This window comes from Lissotriton vulgaris, chromosome 4_1 (assembly GCF_964263255.1).
Source record: "Lissotriton vulgaris chromosome 4_1, aLisVul1.2, whole genome shotgun sequence".
Taxonomy (NCBI): Eukaryota; Metazoa; Chordata; class Amphibia; order Caudata; family Salamandridae; genus Lissotriton; species Lissotriton vulgaris.
Window position 1 is genome coordinate 96,497,706 of NC_141691.1, and position 19,675 is coordinate 96,517,380.

Here is a 19,675-nt window from a genome sequence, read left to right on the forward strand (position 1 = left end):
TCGTAAGCTTCTAAAAAACTGGCTCCTCAGGAATTGCATCTAACTCATACCTGCTTGATCACCGGCTGCTCTGTCTGCAGTGCTGGGAGGCCCCAGGGTAGCCATTACGCTTTATAAATATAATTTAATTCATTTCATAGAATAAGATTCTCCTGTGGGAATCATCACCCTGCAGCGATTCCGTCAGCCCAGTTAACTTCACCTGACTAGAGGGGCCCTTTTTCTTGTTTTCTGCATTATAAAAATGTATTAATGTAAACCGTAATGCTCTGCCAACTACTAATTTGTGGTCTTGTGCCATTTTGGAGTCCAAACTCAATCGTTTCACGGACGTGCAGAGCCCTAGTGCTATGAAAATGACTACTCCTCCCGTTGTTCTACCAGAGGTCGACACTTCTGCTTGGAGGAAGAATGTCTTATATCCTTCCAGAAAAAAATACATTTCCACCTCCCAAGTCTCCTGAATACAAATATTATCGAAAGAAGTTATAAATTGAATCCACCTATTGTCTTCAAATTTAGAGGCTAGGCCTGCCACATCTCAAGAGATCAAACTAGCATCTCCTGCGGATGGCAAGCTAAAGGATGTAGGAGAAGCTATAGCTTCCCCGGGGGCCTATTCGGTAGTTGGAATTTAAACAACTCGGGGAATAGACTGCATTCTCTCTTGGCAAATCCTCATTAGACATATTATCATGTACTTGTATGTCCATTGATATGTGCACTGTGCTATGTTCAGTGCCCTCTGCTTGTCAGTCCAGACCATCAAGATTAGACAGGGGTGCATAAACATTAGAAGACACCTCTAAACCCTCCCAAGCATGGTTGCCTCACTGCAGACCTGAAACATGGCTATGTATTGGGGTATTAAAAATAGACCTATAAAAGAAACCTAAGGGAAGCGGTTTGATATTACAGGCGTAAAAGGGAAACTCATCAGTATGCCTCAAAATATTACCTGCCAGTACTAAGAATCTAAAACTGACAATCACAGTATCACCTTCAAATGTTTTCTTGGACCGTCCAATCCAAGAGACCCTTCTAGCCATAAAAATGTGACTATAATCTGTCACATTAAATCTACTATGTTTTCCTAACCAGTGTGCCACTTTATTATTCAGCTTATCTGTGGTTTCCTCACTGTGCGTGCCCAAGCCTTGGACCCCAACCAGAACTACAGTATACATGCCGGGAGAAGATCAATTATTGGGAGGCCTACGCTACATATAATATTTGGTCTATTCCTGGCTTTCTCCAGCTCACTTGCGGCCGAATGCTGCTCTAAAGCATCCCTGCCCATACCATCTAATTTAGGGTTAGACAATGTACAAGGTGCCTTGCCCTGAGCCATGTCGCTCATAGGCCCTTTCTCTAGCGGGAGATTATAAGATGGTGGCCTGCATTTTAAGTTAATTTGCAAAGGAAATTGAGATTTTCCTGCCTGTGACTGGGAATTGGTGGGGAGGGTACCTTGGTAATGGTGTTCAACACACTTTCCACTTCACCAAGTGTATCTCCAGAGTCTGATAATACTTTGTCCAGTTTGTCCCATAGCTGCGATACCAGATCTGTCAACAAATCCATAGATATTTTTTTAGGGTGTTCCAAAATTCCCCCATATCTGTCCGGCTAAAGGACATTACTGGTTCCTCCTCTCTCCGTGATGGCTCATTTCTCTTCTTTACTGTCCTCAATCTCTTAGCTACTGGTGATGACTGTGGGTCTGATCCCTCTTTGGTGGCTAGATTCACCCTGCAACTGTTCCCCATTGGGCCAGGAGAGGGGATGCTGGGGCATTGTTCATCCACAACGGGCATTGAAGCGTATGTGGCAGAAACTTGTGAGTTATTAAAATTAGTGGCTTGAGGATTCAAAGTCGCCATATCTGATGTCTCACCTGACGAAAAAACTGGGGGCCGACAGACCCCAAAGAAAGTCTCTTCTCAGCATTGTCAAGGTCCTTTGAGATAGCTCCTACCGCTTTCGCCGAAAAGGAGTCAATGATAGCCCTCTTAGTACTGTTAGAATGATCAACATATACTGCCTTTCTTATCCCCACACTAGTGGGAGGCTCCACCCATAAAATGAGAAAGTTAAAGTGCAAAATCAAAGCAAGCCACTGTCCAGTCAATACTTGCAATAAAATGGTCTTCACTAACCGGTATTGGCAATGTAGGGACTCCTCACCAAGTGAAGAAAGCTCTGCGGGAGAGCCCCAGGTGATTTGTAGGCACAGGGAGGACTGGACCTGCCTCCCGTGCTGCAGCCGAGATTGCTGGGGGACTGAACCCCCCAGGGGTTGTACCTCAGCCAAACCCTCTACAACGTCTACATGGCCCCACTCGCCCCATCGTCAGAACCTACGGGCACAACATTGTCTCATATGCAGACAACACACAACTCATTCTTTTCCTATCCAACAAAGCCAAAGCAGCCAGACACAACTTCCAAGAAGGCATGGAAGCTGTAGCCAAATGGATGAAAAGCAGCTATCCACAGTTCAACACCGACAAGACAGAAGTACTCATCATGGGCCCACAACCCGACGCCTGAACGACACCTGGTGGTCCACCGCCCTTGGTAGCCCACGCACCCGGACCACACATGCATCCTTGGAATCATCCTAGACTCCAAGCTCACCTGGATCACCAGATCAACCCCGTCACATCTTCCTGCTTCCACATTCTCCGCTTCCAACGCAAGACCTTCAAATGGATCCCCCTTGAGCACAGAAAACCTGTCACGCCCGCAAACGTCAAAACATCCAAATTGCAGCCGCAAGACTGGTCCTCAACTTACCACGACACTGCCATGTCTCCCAATACTTGCGCACACTCCATTGGCTCCCCATCGAGGTTACAATCATTTTCAAGATTCTCACCCACGTACACAAAGCTCTCCACAACACCGCACCAGCATACCTCAATAGCCGACTCAACTTCCACACACCCTATGATCAGCCCAGCTCGCTGACACCGTGGTTCCCCGCACCAGATGGACCAGAAGAGGAGAGGAGAATGAGAGGCTGCTGACTAAACTGAGAATAGCCAAGTCTTCAACAGTTTTTTGAACATCGCAAGGGATGCCCTCTGGGAGATCGAGGAGGGTAGAGTATTCCAATGTTTGGCCGCCACCACGGAGAAGTAGCTTTGTGAACTTCAGGGATGATCAGTTTTCTTTGGGATGAGGATCTCAAAGTCCTCCCATGCGTATACCATTTAAACGAATGTCTGACATAATATCGACAGACAGAATATCGAAATACAAAAATATCGGCACAAAAATATCGAAATCAAAAATATCGGAGTCATATCTTCATAAAGGTAAGTACAAAAATATCGAAAAAATAATATCGTAGTACAAAAATATCGAAATTAAAAATATTGTTTTTTTAAATGTATTAATAATAATGTAAAAAATAATTTTAAAATACATATAATTTTACAAATATTAAATACAAATATTAAAACAAAATTAAAACTAATACATATACATTTAAAATAAATAAAACACTTAATAATTTAATGTAATTTTCTTTTTTTTGATTTCATTTAATTGATTTAATGGAAATTTATTTTATTTTTACCCTGTACGCCTGTACCCCAAAAACCCAAAACTGACCCTGAACCCTAAAAATATCCCTGTACCCCAAAAACCCTAAACTGACCCTGAACCCTAAAAATATCCCTGTACCCCAAAAACCCAAAACTGACCCTGAACCCTAAAAATACCCCTTTACCCAAAAACTGAAAACTGACCCTGAACCCAAAAAATACCCCTTTACCCAAGAACTGAAAACTGACCCTGAACCCAAAAAATACCCCTTTACCCAAGAACTGAAAACTGACCCTGAACCCTAAAAATACCCCTTTACCCAAAAACTGAAAACTGACCCTGAACCCTAAAAATACCCCTTTACCCAAAAACTGAAAACTGACCCTGAACCCTAAAAATACCCCTTTACCCAAAAACTGAAAACTGACCCTGAACCCTAAAAATACCCCTTTACCCAAAAACTGAAAACTGACCCTGAACCCTAAAAATACCCCTTTACCCAAGAACTGAAAACTGACCCTGAACCCTAAAAATACTCCTTTACCCAAAATTAATTAATATTATTTAATTACCAATTAATTATTAATTAACAATAACAATAAAGTAAATATATTAGCACATTAGCTGTAATTAATTTAATTTAATAATTAATATTATTTTTTCCCAATTAATTAATTAATAACAAAAAATTATATATAATAAAATTACTCGAATTAATGTAATTAACTAATTAATATAAATTAATTACCAACTAATTAATAATTAAAAATATGTACAAAGTTATATTAATTAATTAACTAATCAATATAAATTAATTACCAATTAATTATTAATTAAAATATTTATTTAATTAATTATTATTAAATTACTTCCCACCCTATTCCCCTATAAACCCATAACCCGCTACAGAACATATTTATCAATTAATCAATTAATTAAAATTAATTAAAAATTAATTCTCAATTAATTAATAATTCCTACTAATTAATAATTAATTTAACATAATTAAATTACTTCCCACCCTATTCCCCTATAAACCCACAACCCGCTACAGTACTAAAAGACAATATTTAATTAAATTACATTACAAATAAATAATAAAACATAATAAATACAATATAATATACACTAAATTTATTTAAAAATTGATATTAGTAACATCGAAATTATTTATTTCGATATTATTGACATCGATATTTAAAACTTCGATATTACTGATATCATACTAATATCGATATTAAGACTGTCGATATTACTTACCTTCTATATTTTGTCCCATCGATATTTAAACTTCGTTAACATTGTATATCGAAATTTAAAACTCGATATTTTGTCTGTGTACCCATTTAAACATGGTTTTCAGCTGCTGCAAACCTATATTATGCAGGGCCTTGTGAACCGTACACAAGGCTTTGAAGGAGATTCGCTTCCTAATAGGGAGCCAGTGCAAAGTGCAAAACTCCTCCTTTGCTGAATGCCTTTTCGGGATATTAAGGATCATCCTGGCAGCCGCATTTTGTATGACCTGATGCCTGTTCGTGGAGGCCATACTAGTATTCAAATACAAGACATTACAGTAGTCAAGCCAGGAGGTTACCAGTGCAATGACCGTGGGCCAATGGAATGCTGATGGAATATACGGGAGCACCTTTCTGAGAGTCTTCAAAATGTAAGAGCATGTACTGACAGTGCGACTGACCTGAGCCTCAAAGATCAGACCGACGTCAAAGATATGTTGCGTGCCTCCACTGTTCCGAAAGGTAATGCTTCCCGTTCTGCGGGAGAGCCCCAGGTGGTTTGTAGGCGCAGGGAGGACTGGCTCCGCCTCCCGTAGAGATTGCCTGGGGTCCCACCCCAGCGAGCAGGATCAAAGATGCGTCACCGTCCTCCACCGCCCGAAAAGGTAATGCTTCATGCGCTGCAGGAGAGCCCCCAGTGATTTGTAGGCGCAGGGAGGACTGGCCCTGTCTCCTGCGCTGCATCCAAGATTGTTGGGGGACTGAGTCTCACCCCAGCGTGCAGGATCAAAGATGTGTCCACCGGCCCGAAAGGTAATGCAATCACATGTGATCATGGAGGCTTGACAGTGGAAACATGTAGTGAGATTTTGTATTAAAGCTCCACAAACTGTATCTCTGAGTGTGTCTTGGGTGTGCATATTTATGTTTTGAACGTGTTTGATATATATGTAAATTTAAATGTACAGGAATTTATATAGCACAAATCACCAACCGGTTTCTAAGCGCTTGCTTAGGGAACCCGTCCTGGTATTCCCCTGTGAGATAACCCCGGCAGGGTATCCGCAAGGTGAAAGCCAGGCATCCCGCCGCGAGGGGCCGTTGGGGAGATTAAGCAAGCTATTGCCCAGAGTCGCAGAGTGTGAACCCGTGAATCGAGTAGGCACCGGAGCGAGAATTGTCGAGTCCATGGACATTTTAGGACTCAAGACCCCGCCGAGGCAGCAATTGAACCCTGGTCCCGGGCTGACCTCTGCTTAAAGGTCTGCCCTGACTTCGTTGGGAACGGACGCTCCCTTCTGCCCTCGCTGACCCCTGCCTAAAGCTGCCTGGTATCGTCTGCATTGCGCTGCTAACCTAACTTAACGCCTGAACATGCTTGTAGCATTGTAATATTACTATAGCCTGCTAAGCGCTGCTGTCCTCATTAAGCGCTTGAACTTGCCTGCCTATTTGTGTACTCGACTGTGCCTGCATTTGTTCATTCAGTGTAATTGATTGTGTCAATAACCTCATTATTTTACCCAACCCGGTCTGTACTCGCGTTGTAGCCGCCATTTGCTGTGTTGTTGTTGTTTTGCCCTGAGCCCGCCCCCTCCACCACGCACCCGCCTCCCAGCTGCTCCTCCCTCGCCCCTCCCCCCCACCCACTTATGACAGATGCTTTAGCGCGCAGCGATCGCGCCCCAGTCGCGCCGAAGGTGCGCCAAAGGTAAGCCCGTCTACGCCCGTCCGAGCCTGGACCGCACCCAGCAACAGACCCCCTGGCCTCCGTACCTCCCGCCCCTCCCGCATCACATACGATACCACCACCCTCTTAACCCTAAACCCCGGTCGACTTCCCAACTGCGCCCAAGCCGCTCCTGGACACACCCATGGACCCTTCTCTTGCAACTCCTGCAAGTTCGACGCCACAAAGAACAACTCCTCATCCACGAACACAAAACAGATATCTGACGCCAACCACCTACAATGCATCCTGCTCAACACCCGCTCGATCCACAGACACGCCATCGACCTTTGGAATCTACTAGACACCATCTCCCCGGACGTCGCCTTCCTAACAGAAACATGGATGAACGCCTCATCAGCCCCAGACATCACCATTGCCATCCCGGAAGGCTACAAGACCATCCGTAAGGACCGCATCAAACAAACAGGAGGAGGAATCGCTATCGTCCATAAAACCTCCATCCGCATCTCAACCAGCTCAGACGCCAACCTTACCAGCGCCGAACACCTTCACTTCCAGATCCACACCGACCCCAAGACCACACTCAGAGGCACCCTCCTCTACCGGCCTCCAGGACCCCTTGCACAATTCAGTGACGACATCACTGACTTTATCACCCCACACGCCCTCCCCTCCGAGGAATTCATTCTATTGGGAGACCTCAATTTTCACCTGGACAAGAGTAATGACAGCAACACCACCACCCTTCTGGACAATCTCGCCAACCTCGGACTCAAACAACTTGTCAACACCCCCACCCACAATGCAGGTCACACACTTGACCCTATCTTCACCTCCAGCAAACATATCTCCTTCAATCACACCACAGCTCTCCATTGGACGGACCACAGCTGCGTTCACTTTACCTACAAAAAGACCACAACCCATAACCATCCTCAACCTACTCTGCGAAAAAATTGGAACAAAATAACCATCAACCAGATCTCCTCATCGCTTCTTCAAAACTCCCCTGCACACTCCTCAAACCCCAACCAAGCAGCCATTAACCTCACCCAATGGCTAACCCACAGCGCCGACAACCTAGCACCGTTGAAAAAAGTCAAATCAGACTAGGCAGCAAAAACGCCTCCTAGTTCAACGATGATCTTAAGAAATCCAAGAAACTCTGTGGCTCCCTCGAAAAGGCATGGAAAAAAGACCCAACCACCAGCACCAGGGACGCCTTCAAAGACGCCACCCGCATACACCACCAACTAATCCGACCTGCCAAGAAAGCCGCATTCAAAGACCGACTAGATAACAACGCACACAACAGCAAGGAATTATTCAACATCGTCAAAGAATTTACCAACCCCTCAGCCAATTCCAACGACATCACCCCCTCTCAAGCCCTCTGCGACTCCCTAGCTTCATTCTTCCACAACAAAATCGCAGACATCCACAACAGCTTCAACAACCAACACGGAGACCAACCCATCCAACCTTCTGCAGCACCTTCACCCCCCCTGAACATCCTTAATGACTGGAACCCAATTTCCACTGAGGACACCATCCGCCTGATGAACTCCATCCACTCAGGATCCCCTACAGACCCATGCCCTCACCACATCTTCAACAAAGCAGACTCCATCATAGCACCACACCTCCGAGACGTCATCAACTGCTCCCTCAACTCCGCCATCTTCCCGGAAAGCTGGAAACACGCAGAACTCAGCGCCCTTCTGAAAAAATCCACAGCTGACCCCACCGAACTCAAAAACTACCGCCCCATCTCGCTCCTTCCATTCCCGGCCAAAGTCATCGAGAAAGCTGTCAATAATCAGCTCGCCGCCTTCCTCGAAACCAACAAATCCCTCGACTCCTCACAGTCCGGCTTCCGAGCCAAACACAGCACTGAGACCGCCCTCATCGCAGCAACAGACGACAATCGAACTCTACTGGACAATGGAGACACAGTTCCCCTCATCGTCCTCGACCTCTCCGCAGCCTTCGACACAGTCTGTCATAGCACACTACTACAATGCCTCAGAAACATCGGAGTCCAAGGAAAAGCATTGGACTGGATCACCTCGTTCCTCACCGGTAGAACTCAAAGTGTCCGCCTCCCACCATTCAAATCAGAGGCCTCTGGAGTCATTTGCGGCGTACCACAAGGATCTTCACTAAGCCCCACCCTGTTCAACGTATACATGAGCCCCCTCGCGGCCATAGCACGCCAACACAACCTCAACATCATCTCCTACGCTGATGACACTCAACTGATCCTTTCACTCACCAATGATCCGAACACCGCCAAAACCAACCTACATGAAGGAATGAAAAAAGTAGCCGAGTGGATGAACCACAGCCGTCTGAAACTGAACTCAGACAAAACAGAAGTCCTTATCTTAGGCACCTCCCCATCCGCCTGGGATGACTCTTGGTGGCCAGAAGCCCTCGGAAAAGCACCCATCCCGACGGACCACGCACGTAACCTGGGCGTCATCCTGGACTCCTCGCTCTCTATGAACAGACAGGTCAGCGCCGTTTCGTCATCTTGCTTCAACATTCTTCGCATGCTCAAAAAAACATTACGCTGGATCCCCACCGAAACTAGAAAAACTGTCACCCACGCACTGGTCACGAGCCGCCTGGACTACGGAAACACCCTTTACGCCGGCACCACCGCAAAACTTAAAAAAAAACTACAACGCATCCAGAACGCCTCAGCCAGACTCATACTTGACATCCCGCGTAAAGACCACATCTCTGGTCACCTGAAAAACCTCCACTGGCTCCCCGTCAATAAGAGGATTAAATTTCGCCTCCTAACCCACGCACACAAAGCACTTTACGAACTTGGACCCGAATGCCTCAACTCACGACTTTCCTTCTACACCCCTTCCTGCCAGCTACGATCCTCCAACCAAGCCCTTGCTACAGTACCTCGCATCAACAAAACCACCATGGGAGGAAGATCCTTCTCCCACCTGGCAGCTAAAACCTGGAACTCACTCCCCACTCACCTTCGTCTCACTCAGAACCACCTGACTTTCAGAAAGCAACTTAAAACTTGGATATTCGACAAGTAATTCCTCACCCTTCCTCTAGCGCCTTGAGACCCTCTGGGTATGTAGCGCGCTATATAAATTATTTGACTTGACTTGACTCCTCTAACCAGTGAGCCACACTTCTCCATTCTATATATATATATATATATATATCAATCACAAACCGCGTTCCTGCCCCATTAACTGATCTAACGGGCACTTCTGGCACTGACCTTTTCCAGTCTCCACACAAAATCGAAGAACCGCAAGGATATTGCGGTATGCAGTCCAAGGTTTATTGATCATAAAGGATTACATCCAGGAGTGCTCGGGCTTAGTGCCCGCCATTGACGCATTTCGCTTGATCACACACACACACACACACACACACACACACACACACACACACACACACACACATATATATATATATATATATATATTCACTGAAAAAACCATAGGTTTCACACCAGTTATAGTTACCTGGATATTTTACTGACATAAAACCATTGAAATTCCAACGTTATAGTTAGTTGGGCTCACTATAACTTGCGCGCCTGCAATGCACTGCTGATGATGTCACATATTACATCACTCATAACATGGTCAGTGACATCACTCATGAAATCACTGATGACACCATCCAGTGAATGTGTGTCTTTCTGAAAAATAAATGTTTTATATATGTATTTGTAAAGGTGGATGGAAGAATAAATGTTTAAATAAGTGTCTAAATGGATGTTTTTTTCAAAAAAATTGATTGGTTAACTGGTAAGCATGAGCGAATTTTGAAAATCTGGCGTTCGCGAATTTTGCGAATTTTTGCGAACTCGCAATCCGCAAAATCCGCAAATCCTCGCGAATTTGCGGATTTTTTTGTGTTCGCAAGGATTTCTGCCAGTTCGCGAGGGTTTTGTACCAGTTCGCAATTGCGAACTTTACATGTCGGCTCGCAACGGTCGCGATTATGTTGTTTCTACGTCTGGTTCATCATCACAGGTTCACCCCTGCCACCCTCTGTTTCACCCATGCCACCCTCTGGTACATCAATGCCACCCTCTGGCTCATCATCACTGTAGATTATGCGGGGAAAAAGCAAACACCCCTGCCCTGCTTCAACTGACATGAATTAATTTGGGGTTGATTTATTAATGTGTCACTGTTTTAAAATTCCAGTCTGGCACCTGCTTCCTTATCTGTAATTTGCTTTCTGTTGCAGTGCAATTTTTTTTTCCAGGACCTTTGTGGCCTGCTTGTAGCTATTCTATGAGCCTGCTGTGAGGGTCAGAGCAGGGTCATACAATTGTTGCAACTAGCAACTGAACTCTGGAGGGGCCCCAGTCAGGAAGCACTACAGGGAATGGCTACTAATGATGAGTTTGAACTTTTGAACCTGCTGAATGCTTTCACTTTTGCAAAACTCGTTTTTCTGCAGAACAGCATTACAGCAACTGTAATGCCCCAAACAAGCTTACTTGTGAAAGTTGATTTCTAATCCAAAAGGGATCCAAAGAAAGTCAAAAGGCCTCAAATCCAAAAAAGTGCAGGCAAATGTCAACCCGAGGAGTTATTCTGATAAAAATCATCATTTTCAGAAGGTCTATGCTGCTTGCTAGTGGATTTCTTGTGCAGAATTGCAATTTTTGTAATTTTGCGAGTGCGAGATTGTTGCTAGCCCGCCGCACCTACATGTTCGCAATTGCGAACTTACACCGCACGCCGCAAAATTGTATCACCAAGAAAAAAAAATCCGCTGTGTGCGAATTTGCGGATTTTCGGTAAATTCGCGAGCGTTCGCGGATTGCGAATTTACCGAAAATCTGCAAAATTCGCGAGCGGAACGGATTTTCCGCCCATGCTTATTAACTGGCTTATTAAGTGTATCTTAATGAATGCATATATTAGCGAGTAATGTGTAAATATTTAAATGTTTGTATCAGTGTTTCACTTTGTGAATAAGTGGCTGCATGGGTTGGTAAGTAGCTACATGTGTGTGTATATGGGTTATTAGATGTTTTTTTAGTATCACTATGAGTGTCTGTATGGTTTAGTGGGGGTATTACTTAGCACATAGATGCATCAATGACTGACTCACTGTTTGTATGTGTTTTGAAGACAGCTTATGTGCAGGACTGTATGGGTGGATGAGTGTGTATATGTGTGTGTTAGTGAGTAAATGACTGTCTCACTAGTGTCTTTATCAGTAACTACATGTTTTAATCTAGTATATGTGAGTATTGATGTATATAAGTGAGTAAATGTGAGAGTGAGAGATTGTAAGAGTTCCTGTTTAAATAAGTATGTGTTTCTATAAGTGATTGTTTAAGAGAGTGAGTATGTGTAAGTTTCCTTCGAAGTAAGGTGGTAGTGTGTGTATAGCTGTATATGCAAATAAATGGATGTTTAATATTTTTTTTGCTTGTGTGAGTATGTGTGTGAGTAACTTTTGGATGACTGTCGGTGTGTAACAAGATGTATAGGTGTATCACTACATATGATGAGTGAGTATATGTATGAGTGACTATATAGAACTGTTGGTGAATGAGTGGATGTGTATATAGATGGCGGAATTACTGAATTGGTTGTTGTAACTGGTATGGGAATCTCCATGTTTTTGAAAATGTTAGTTTCTATTTTTGAATATGTGTTTCAAGGGTTACATTGCACTGAAAGGAGGTCTGTCACTCTGTCACAAGGATGGTGTCATCAGTGATGTCATGAGTGATGTCACTGACCATGTCATGAGTGATGTAATATGTGACATCATCAGCAGTGCATTGCAGGCGCGCAAGTTATAGTGAGTCCAACTAACTATAACGTGAGAATTTCAATGGTTTTATGTCAGTAAAATTTCCAGGTAACTATAACTGGTGTGAAACCTATGGTTTTTTCAGTGAATTTAATAGGTTTTTTAAATGCTAATTCCTAACTATAACTGGTGTGAAACCGATGTTTTTTTCAGTGAATTTCATAGGTTTTTTAAATGCTAATTCCTTTTTATATCAAGTTTGTAACCTACGATTTTTTTTATTTGCTGTTTTGTGTGAGTATTAATTAGTATTATTTTTTTTTATAATAGTATTTAAAAAAAAAATGTTATCATTTTTTCTTGGGGCGCTCTGGATCTGCGCACCGGTAAGCTCTCCGGAAAGCGCACCCAGAGCGCTACTTGCATTCGTGTAAAAAAATATGAATGAAAAGTAAATAATAACACAAGACAATTAGTACCATACATATAAAAGCAATTTTTTAGAATAAGGAAATGAAAATAATTTTGCATTTCCGTGAAACTATCAAAACGTCACTTTGGCGCGCCGCGTAAGCGCCCTCGGAAGCGCCTACGTTCGTGCCGCGTATGCGCCCCCGGAGGCGCCTACGTTCGGGCCGCGTGTGCGTCAGCGCGTCAAGTCATGTGACCTTAAAATAACACTTTTCATTGGTTGCTAACAGTTTTTTTTTACAAAGAATAAAAACCCCACCCATTTCCTTCACTTCTTCTTTCACTTTTGTGACTGAAAGACCTGCCTTTTTGCTCTTGGATCTTTCTTGGATAATCATGGCTGCCAGACCATCCAGCAGTGAAGATGAGCCTGAATTCATTGATGAAGAGCCTCCTCAGCCGAAGGTCAAAGAGTATTTCATCTGGAATTTTTTTTCCATACCAGATGACCAGAAGAAGGTCAATGCTCCAAAAGTGGAGTGCAGGATCTGCCACACAGTCCTGTCACTGGGTGACCCCACTAAGAAATATTCTTTTGGGAACTCCACAATGCTTCGCCATGTGGAGAGGAAGCACCCCCAGAATTTTGCCCGGGAAAGTGTCAGGGCTCTGGCACAAGAGGTTCCCAGTGATGGGGCCTCTACATCCACCGGAGGAGCAACTACTTCAGTGAGGGGACGATCGCAAGAGCTGGTTCCAAACATTCAGCCTGCATTCAACAAAGGCATCCTGAAATGCAGATACTGCGATCAGCTACTTACCTTTGGGGAGCAAAGTGTTCTGCTCATGGTTCGAGCATTGGAGAACCATCGCTGCCGTTCCCAGCCCTAATTTGTTTTGGGTTTTTTTGCTCCTGTTGAGCAGTTTCCATTCCCTGTTTTTTTTTTGTTCTAAAAAAAGAAAAAAGAAGAAAAAAAAGTTCTGTTCAGAACTACCTCCAATTCTCATCAAAGAGCTATATTCTTAAAAAAATGAAAAAGAGTAAGTGAAGTGGAGTGCATTGATAATGGAAAGGAAAATGAGTAAGAAAGAACAGAAAGGTATGAGAGGAGAAAGGAAGTGAAGTAGGGGGACTGAAAGAAGGTGAGTGTTGGGAAGGAAAGTAAGGAGAAGGAGAGTGAACATGGGGAATGTGGATATTCAAAGAAAATGTTGAAAAGGAACGGGGTGTGGAAGGGTAAGAAAAGATGCATTGCTGGAGTTGCTTCATTTTTGTGACACACTCCAGCAAAGCATCACTTTTGCGCTTACAGATACGTCTGAAATACTGACGTATCTGTAAGTACTTTTGACATAATCCGTCATATATTTAATATGACGCATGACTAGAAGACTGAAGGCCTCATTTATGAGGCCATGCGTCACTTTAACGCCACCGGTGCGTCACTTTTTGTGACGCACCAGTGCTGTAAAAAATGTACCTTATTCAGTCATATTTACAAAGTGACGCATTTAAGTAGATGCATCACTTTGTAAGCCCCTGCGCCACATTATACCTATGTCAGGTGTAATGTATGCAAAAGGGGCGTATTGACGCAAAAAAGGGTCGTAGAGGTGACGCAGTGCAATCTATGAGATATCACTGCGTCACTTTTATGACGCTGTTGCGTCCAAATCTTGCGCCTGTATCACAGCAGGCGTAAGACTGATGCAGGCCCTTTCACATGGGGCCTGGCCCCATGTGAAAGGATGCATTGCTGGAGTTGCATCATTTTTGTGACACACTCCAGCAATGCATCACTTTTGTGCTTACAGATACGTCTGAAATACTGATGTATCTGTAAGTACTTCCAACATAATACGTGATATATTTAATATGACGCATGTTGGAACTGGCCCTTTTTGCAGGGTCATCCCCAAACATTTTGCTTCTTCCTCCCTTATTTTTCCTGACCCATGGTTGTTGGCAATAGGACTCTGCGCACTTTACCACTGCTGATCAGTGCTAAAGTGCATATGCTCTCTATGTAAATTGTTATTCTGATTGGATATACATGTTTGGCATATTTGTATCACCATGAAGTCCCTAGTAAAGTGCACGGGGTGTGCCAGGGCTGGTGATGACAAATGCTACTAGTGGGCCTGTAGCACTGATTGTGCCACCCACAGGAGTAGCTCTAATAATGGTGTCTCAGGCCTGCCACTGCAGCGCCTATGGGCAGTTTAGAACTGCCATGTCCTCCTGGTCCGCGTCCCCGCTGACCAGCCCTAACCCTTCCCTTTTCGTGCACATCAGTCACCCCTATGGAAGGCCCAAGGTACCCCCCTGGGCAGGGTGCAGTGTATGTGAAAGGTAGAGCATGTACTAGTGCAGGTGACATGCTCTGGTAGTGAATTACAGCCATTTTCGTTTTTCACTATTGTAAGGCTATCTTGCTCCATAGGTTAACATGGGGGATGCTGGCTACAGTGGTTAACAACATTTCTTCCCATAGGAACAAGATAGGACATACGTATCTAGTATCCCTGAACTCAGAGTTTAATAACGCATCTTTTAGGAAAGGTGGTTTTTAAATCCTGTGTTTGAGAACAGCACTTTTAGAAAGTTGCTGTTCTCTGGTCTGACCCTTCTGTGTGCCTGGGCCTGTTTGTGTATTGACTGTCTGGTTTGTGAGTGACAGGGGCTGGGGAATTCCCCCAGAGGCTGGATGAGTCAGCACTAGGCTGAATGAAGCAATTGCAACCTGAGTGGTGGGAGGAGTTAGCACCTGGGCTGAATAGGGCTGTGCCTGCCTACCACAATGCTGGCTCCACCTCCTGCTGGGCGGCTGAGGACCCTGCCCCTCACTCTGAAAGGAAAGATGCAGCCAGCAAAACAAAGTGCTCAGGATCCACCCAGAACTGGTTCAGACCGGGCTCAGGGCCCACATGCACAGAGAGAACAAAGACTTTAGGGGTATAAATACAGGACCCCTGACAACAGAAAATTAGATCATCCTGGAAATCAAGTAGGAACCTCTGCCAAGGAGAAAGCTGACGTTGAAGAAGGAAGACTGTCCTGCTGTTGCTCTGCTGGACTGACCTGCTGTTGCTTTGCTGCCAAGGAGAGGGGAAGGACTTTGCTGTGAGCTGTGTCCCCTGTCTTGTAAGGAATCTCCAAGGGCCTGAGAAGAGCTGGATCCCTGTTTCCGAAGTCCCAGGAACAAAAGGACTTCACCCCCAGTCTCCCTGAACTCTGCTGAGAGAGTTCTGTCCTTCGTAGAGTGCTTGATCCAGTTGTGGGGCCTCTAGAAGTTGAACTTAAGCTGGGAAGCTTGAGACTAAGCTGAGAGACTTTTGAAGCTGAAAAGTGTCGCATCGCTCGCTTGCGGAGCGCATCCCCGACAGTGCGAGAAGTTTCCCGCCGCTACGAAGGTCGAGATCGGCGCAGCGCCTGACGTCGCTGCCGGAGCCGTCGCATCCTTCGTGTACGGGACGCACCAGACCGGTGCGGGAGAATCGAACATCGCTGCGAGTGTCGTCGCAGAGCCTGACGTCGCTGGGTGAGATCACCGCACCGCTTGCTTGCGGACCACATCACGTCGCTGCGAACATCGTCGCAGAAACATCACATCAAGGAGCTGCGAGAGAGAGGATCACCGCTGGACCGCGCATCGTCGCCCCGGAGATCGTCGCAGCCCCTACGAGATCATCGCATCGTGCCTTTGCGAGAACAGACTTCCTACGGAACCTACGCACCGGAATCCACGCAAGCTGCCTTCCTCCCCATACAGACCGGATTCGTCGCCACACGCCCGCTGCTGCAGCGGGGCTGTCGCATCGCCTCCCCAGGGTCTCAGGAGTAACGCATCGCTTGTTTCCACCGCACCAGCTTCCTGCTTGTGGAACTTTGTTGCATCTAAAAGGTACTGTGAGCCAACGTGACGCAACTGTGAATTTTTCACGCATCTGTGGATTATTTTAACGCAACTTAAAGAACTTTGATTACAACCTGAAGAACTCTTTTGAAACCATATTCTTGAACTGTGTATGTTGGATTTTTGCCGTTTTGGTCTTGTGTAGTTTAGAATAAAATATCTTTATTTTCCTAAACTGTTGTGGAATCAGTTTGTGGTGTTTTCACTGTGTTACTGTGAGTGTTGGTACAAATACTTTACGCATTGCCTCTGGTTAACCTAGACTGCTCAGACCAAGCTACCTAGAGGGCAAGCAGGGGTTATCTAAGAGGGTTATCTCCTTGCCGTGACTAGAAGCAAGGGTCCCTATTTGGACAGTGGTACCTACCTCTGCCAACTAGAGACCCCCAGTTCTAACAACGCATGACTAGAAGACTGAAGGCCTCATTTATGAGGCCATGCGTCACTTTAACGCCACCGGTGCGTCACTTTTTGTGACGCACCAGTGCTGTAAAAAATGCACCTTATTCAGTCATATTTACAAAGTGACGCATCTAGGTAGATGCGTCACTTTGTAAGCCCCTGCGCCACATTACACCTACGTCAGGTGTAATGTATGCAAAAGGGACGTATTGACGCAAGAAAGGGTCGTAGAGGTGATGCAGTGAAATCTATGAGATATCACTGCGTCACTTTTATGACGCTGTTGCGTCCAAATCTTGCGCCTGTATCACAGCAGGCGTAAGACTGATGCAGGCCCTTTCACATGGGGCCTGGCCCCATGTGAAAGGATGCATTGCTGGAGTTGCATCATTTTTGTGACACACTCCAGCAATGCATCACTTTTGCGCTTACAGATACGTCTGAAATACTGACGTATCTGTAAGTACTTCCGAAATAATACGTCATATATTTAATATGACGCATGACTAGAAGACTGAAGGCCTCATTTATGAGGCCATGCGTCACTTTAACGCCACCGATGCGTCACTTTTTGTGACGCACCAGTGCTGTAAAAAATGCACCTTATTCAGTCATATTTACAAAGGGACGCATCTAGGTAGATGCGTCACTTTGTAAGCCCCTGCGCCACATTATACCTACGTCAGGTGTAATGTATGCAAAAGGGACGTATTGATGCAAGAAAGGGTCATAGAGGTGACGCAGTGAAATCTATGAGATATCACTGCGTCAATTTTATGACGCTGTTGTGTCCAAATCTTACGCCTGTTTCACAGCAGGCGTGCAGGCCCTTTCACATGGGGCCTGGCCCCATGTGAAAGGATGCATTGCTGGAGTTGCATCATTTTTGTGACACACTCCAGCAATGCATCACTTTTGCGCTTACAGATACGTCTGAAATACTGACGTATCTGTAAGTACTTCCGACATAATACGTCATATATTTAATATGACGCATGACTAGAAGACTGAAGGTCTCATTTATGAGGCCATGCGTCACTTTAACGCCACCGGTGCGTCACTTTTTGTGACGCACCAGTGCTGTAAAAAATGCACCTTATTCAGTCATATTTACAAAGTGACGCATCTAGGTAGATGCGTCACTTTGTAAGCCCCTGCGCCACATTATACCTACGTCAGGTGTAATGTATGCAAAAGGGACGTATTGACGCAAGAAAGGGTCATAGAGGTGACGCAGTGAAATCTATGAGATATCACTGCGTCAATTTTATGACAATGTTGCGTCCAAATCTTGCGCCTGTATCACAGCAGGCGTAAGACTGATGCAGGCCCTTTCACATGGGGCCTGGCCCCATGTGAAAGGATGCATTGCTGGAGTTTCATCATTTTTGTGACACACTCCAGCAATGCATCACTTTTGCGCTTACAGATACATCTGAAATACTGACGTATCTGTAAGTACTTCCCACATAATACGTCATATATTTAATATGACGCATTACTAGAAGACTGAAGGCCTCATTTATGAGGCCATGCGTCACTTTAACGCCACCGGTGCGTCACTTTTTGTGACGCACCAGTGCTGTAAAAAATGCACCTTATTCAGTCATATTTACAAAGTGACGCATCTAGGTAGATGCGTCACTTTGTAAGCACCTGCGCCACATTATACCTACGTCAGGTGTAATGTATGCAAAAGTGACGTATTGACGCAAGAAAGGGTCGTAGAGGTGACGCAGTGAAATCTATGAGATATCACTGCGTCACTTTTATGACGCTGTTGCGTCCAAATCTTACGCCTGTTTCACAGCAGGCGTGCAGGCCCTTTCACATGGGGCCTGGCCCCATGTGAAAGGATGCATTGCTGGAGTTGCATCATTTATATGACACACTCCTGCAATGCATCACTTTTGCGCTTACAGATACGTCTGAAATACTAACGTATCTGTAAGTACTTGCGACATAATACGTCATATATTTAATATGACGCATGAATAGAAGACTGAAGGCCTCATTTATAAGGCCATGCGTCACTTTTACGCCACCGGTACGTCACTTTTTGTGACGCATCAGCAGCATAAAACATGCACCTTATGGAGTTATATTTACAAAGTGACGCATCTAGGTAGATGCGTCACTTTGTAAACCCCTGCGCCACATTATACCTACGTCAGGTGTAATGTATGCAAAAGGGGCGTATTGACGCAAGAAAGGGTCGTAGAGATGACGCAGTGAATAAACTGGGTTTTCCCCATTCTACGCTCCCCGGTGCGCGTACCAGGCGCTCCCCCCGCGCAAATCGAAAAAAATGTTTTTGTTTTTTTTCCCCCGCGGGGCCCTTTTATAGCCCCCACATCTAACCTAGGGGTCAGGGGGGTCTACCCTGCCCCCTTATGGTCAATTCCCCCTTTGTTTTTGCCACCTCTTGTGTCTCGATCCTACCGAGACACAAGATGGCGGCCGCTCCGGACTGTTTACAATGTTTACAGACACCCGAGAGCCAATCAGCTTTCCGTGCGCAAGTCGCGTAGCGCGCCCGGTGCGCTCCCCGGTGCGCGTACCGGGGCGCGCTTATATATATATTTTTTTTAACCTAAATTACTCAAAATCCACTGGAGCACATATCATGAGACATAGCAAAGGCACATCGGGCTACCAGTCCCTACAATTTTGCCAAGTTT

The 19,675-nt window shown here is 45.1% G+C and overlaps 1 protein-coding gene across 1 annotated transcript in view; it reads right to left on the reverse strand.

Moving 5' to 3' along the window:
* Nucleotides 1-19,675, reverse strand: part of LOC147718421 (uncharacterized) — a 59,643-nt gene that overhangs the window by 36,393 nt on the left and 3,575 nt on the right. The gene's annotated exons all lie outside the window — the stretch shown is intronic.